The sequence below is a fragment of the Phaethon lepturus genome, unplaced genomic scaffold, assembly GCF_000687285.1.
Source record: "Phaethon lepturus isolate BGI_N335 unplaced genomic scaffold, ASM68728v1 scaffold1588, whole genome shotgun sequence".
Taxonomy (NCBI): domain Eukaryota; kingdom Metazoa; phylum Chordata; class Aves; order Phaethontiformes; family Phaethontidae; genus Phaethon; species Phaethon lepturus.
Window position 1 is genome coordinate 31,137 of NW_010558056.1, and position 4,786 is coordinate 35,922.

Sequence of the window (4,786 nt, forward strand, 5' to 3'; positions counted from 1 at the left end):
ATAATCTTTCCCTTCTCCTTTTGTAGAGCAGCAGTTATAATTGCGTGTCCCACCCTGCCCGACCTGTGGCCACAAGTTTAAATAATGTCCCTGTGCTTCCTTGTAGTATCTAAGGCCCTGGCACCCTGTACTTCAGAAAATAAGGAAAGGATATTTCTTTTCTGAGAGTGCTATTTATTAATTAAATAAGAAAAAAGTATTCAATTTCTTCCTCAGTTGCAAGAAAAAAGAAAAAAAAAGCAAAATGTGAAAAGAAGAAAGTGGAAGAGGAAAACTAGAAATAACAATAAATAGAAATGAAACACTTTGGATAGAAATTCACGTTAAAATCTTGTATAAAAACAATGCAATTTACCTAAAATAAAATAAAAAGTTAATACTTTCTCTCCTTATGCTTCCCTCTGCTCTTACACTCTGCAGTACCTTGTTTCTGTGTCAATCATCACAATTAATTATCTTTTACAAACATGAGTGAACTCCGAATATGTAGCAAATCTGGATAATCTATAAAAGAACTATTAAAAATTGCATGCTAGTAGATACAAGCCTAGGAAAATTCATTAAAAATAAATAAAATATCTGCTGAGCAGGCGCAAAGCTTTAAGAGCAGAATTATGAAAAATAATCATCCAGCCTAATTAATTTCAGTCTTTTGTTTTTTGTACTTCTAAGGAGTTTCACAAGCTAATAGATCATTCTAACTGAAACCTTCTAGCTATTTTCTTTTCTCATACTGCAAATTAAAATACCATATAAAACTTAACCACTTTTTTTGCTCTAGAAAGAACAGAGCGTGTCGACATATGGCATCCTCATAGAAATGCTAGCTTTGAGGTAGAGTACTTGTGGTTCTTTCATGCAACTTTTAATTTTAATTTGAGTAGTACTGATGCTTTATGACTATATAAACAGCACTGTAAGGGTGATGGTTATAGCAGGATTCAATGTATACTGCTGACAATTTTGTCTAGTTTAGAGATAATGAGTGTAAGTATAATTTTCCCACAAAATTGGAAATATATATATATTTTTACATTTCCCACAAAATTCTGGTGTTGTATTTTTGAGATAAACATGTTTGCTGTTAGTAGCAATTTATATATGTACCATACTACCTTATGAAAGTAAAGAAATACCGTGATTAAAGCAGTATTTACTTATGAACTACCAGATACAGTTGATTTATAGCTGAATACAGTTTGATTTTATAGTATAGTAGTACAACATTAGAGTATTGAAATGTACATTTTATTTCAATTCCTTTACGGCTTTAATAAAATGAAATTAAAACTATTACCACCAGTACTGGAATACCTATTCTATTTGCATACAGAGATGGGCTGAGCTGCAACTGTTTTGCATCAAAGAGGAAAAAGGAATAGAAAAAAAAAATATTCTCTTGTAGTATATTTCTGTTTCAAGAGGGAATTATTTGATAACAAACTGTTCTGAGACAACTAGTTATGAATCACCACCCACTAGTACACTTCAGCACACTTTCTTCAACTCTGTGTCTGCAGTACCTCAACTCTGTGAAGCACTTCAGAGGAATTTGTGGGGATTTTTCTTTTAGCCTACTAATTAAATAGCCGTGACTGAGATGGGTGAGCACGGGGGAAATATTAGCATTTCCACAAAATACAAACAGCGTTTTATCTGCAAATGCCATGCCCCTCACTTTCTGGGCATCTCCCTTCTGTTGAAGGAGTAAGTTTATGTTTCTCTGATGTTTACGAAAGGGATCTTTCCATAGAGAGTGGGACTCCTGGCATAAAAAAGCATCTGCACATGCTGGGAGCAGTACGTCGTTCTGCAGGGAGCTGACGTGCCCAGCCCCAGGGGGGCGAGAGGCTGGATCGGGGCTGAGCCCCTCAGAGCATGCAGCAAGGCGTGCTGAACAGGGGGAGAGGGCAAAAAATGCCTCTGTTACACAAAACGCCTCTGTCCGGCCAGTCCAACAATTCTGGTGGGTCATGAGCAGAGGGAGCGTATCCAAACACTCGATGGCCACTGAACGGTTGGGCTCATAGCCCAAAACCCTACATTGCATTGAGTTTGACTGCAATATAAACGTTATGTTCAGTTTGGCTTTCTAGGCTTATGGTTTCTTTGTCTCACTTATGGTAAAATCCCAGAACTGCTGAGACTCTGGATTACCTCAGAATTTACAATTACCTAATTCCTGCCTACCAGCCTGGGAACCACTTTGTATGAAGCTACCATATCTCGGCCTTTGCCTTCGTTCCTCATCACTCTAAGAACTCTTTTAGATTTGGTCATATCAGATCCTCTAGGGATCTCATGACACCTCTTTATGCCAAAACCTTCTGTCCTTCCAAAAACTGCCTCTTAGAGACTCCGAGTTACTAAAATGCTTTGCCAGGTATGTTGCTGCCAGGAGTCCTGGCAGAATCATCCTTCTCAGCTTGGTGACTTCCTTTAAACATATGCTTACGGAGTCCCTTTCAGAGAACAGTCATTGAGAGAACAATCCCAAAAAGAATGTGAACACAGCACGCTGTGCATAGTGTCCGCTTTCCCATTGTACACTGGAAACGGCTGCAAAAGCTGAAGGAGAATTGACATTTCTAAGTTGTAACATTATTCAGAAAGAGATAGAAAAAAACATTGACTCATTGAAAGGATTCCCCTCGGCAACTAAGCTATTTTTCATATAGTCAACACCAGCTTAGGTAATTTCCTATAGGGCTAATTTCATAATGGAATTTTCAAATGATAAATGGTTTGAGGGTAGGCATGAAAATGCCAGGCATCTTGAAGGCTAACCCTCTCCTTGTGAGTAAATGATCTTTTTGTCCAGTGCATTAAATAAATCAGGTTGAAGGTGTTACAAGGTATTATAAATTTTCCTGGCTGTGCTGTGTTTTTTATTCATTAGTGTATTTGGGTTGGTGAGATGAAAGAAACATTTCCTTAGTTCTGCTTCAAAGAAACACTGTGAAATGTAGAACATGAAATATGAACAGGTTTTTTGTCTCCTCTTCCCCCACAATTCCTTCTCCCTTTTCGCACGGGAAGCCATGCTGTGAAAGGAGACTGTTCCTCAAGCTCTTATATTTAGTGACAGTGTATATACCTGTGTCATCTAACACTTCCAACAAGTCATAAGCACTGCCTTTGGGTTGACACAGTTAATTAGGCTTTCTGAGTTAAAGAGTGCTAGTCTGTCCCCCTGAACAATAAAGATAAAGAAAAAAAAAATTATAAGGGGTAAACCAGAGCATAAAATCTGAAAAGGCCATGGCAGAGAATACTGTCACATAAAGTCACATCTTAGCTACAAATTCAAGCAGTATTAATTCATTGAAATGACGGCAGCAATACAGCAAAGTCTTTACTAGAAGACTAGTTCTACTCAGCTCTATTTTCCATACAGATCAACTTTATGGGTTTTTTTTTTTTTCTAGGTGCAACTCAGCCTGGTTAAGAAAATATAAAAGTCTGGTCATGCATTGGGCTTTGGGAATACCAAAGAGGCAGCATGGGCTTTTTGTTGTGTAAGAGAGAGTGAAGATCTCTCTTTAGCATAAGAAATAGGTCTGACTGCTCTTTCTCACGCAAGTTTTACATTGAAGCAATGTCACTGAAGTCAGCTAGAGTCACATCTGTGTAGTAATAATTTGTATGATGGAGTGAAAACTCTGGATGCAGTTTTTAAAATGCATAAAAGACCTGCATCTAACAGGCCTAGTATTCTGTTACAGAAGAATAGAAAGCACGGCAAAGAAGAAAAAAGAAATATTAAAATATTATCACATTGTTACAAGATATAGCTCTATAAATCTAGGTACAAGTGTATTAAAGGATAGTCAATCCTGGGTAGAAAAACTCCCCTACCCTATGACTCAGATTCAAAAGTAATCATATCTGAGATCTGAAAAAGTGTGGTTAACTTTTATTCACAATTAATTTTCATTGTTAAAACACATCCAATTCTGGAATTTGGTGAGGCCCGGTAGGCAAAGGCCAAAGTATCGCAATAGACTCTTCTCAAAACATCTCCAGACTAAATAGCTGGACAGACAAAACCAATAAAAAAGCTTTTGCTTTTGTCTTACATGATACCCATCTTTTATGGGTCTGTATACCTTTGCTGAACGTGGGAGCTCTTAAGATGGGCGATGTTGCTTTAATAACTGTTGCTTTACAGTCAGCTTAGGTAAAAGTCATCACAAACATCCTTGCATGTGCCTTTGAAACTCACGACCTGAAGTCCGCTTTACAGCTTGTGGCCAAAACTTACTGCAAATGAATGGCTGAACTTTCTCCTCTGCCCATTGTTTGAAGCACAGATCACATGTACAAGCAGCTTTTTCAAACACAGTGGAGTGTCTTGTAAAAAAGTAACAAGGACTCCTGAAATCATAGCAAGATAAAGGCTTTTCACCATTACCTGTATTTCAAAAAAACCACCTAGACAACTCAGAAATCCTAGCTGCCTGGACATCCCTATATAGTTTTAGAAGACTGTGGTTAGACATACTTTGTTCCTTCTGAAAGGTTTTGGCATATTTTGAAAGTACAACCAGCAACACCTTGAACACAAGGCTTACGCTCAGTTAGTGGGAGTCTTTCCAAAGTCAATGAACCTAGATCTGGTCCCACTGCAGAGGAGAGATCTGGGACACTCATTAGGTTGTGGCATTGGATCTGCCGGGAGGAATACAAAATTAATGCGTAGGCAGCGTGCTTCTGTTCCACAAAAACTCTGAAGTTGGAGACTTGACAAATTTTAACTTGTGTTATTCTATACAATCGATAAAAA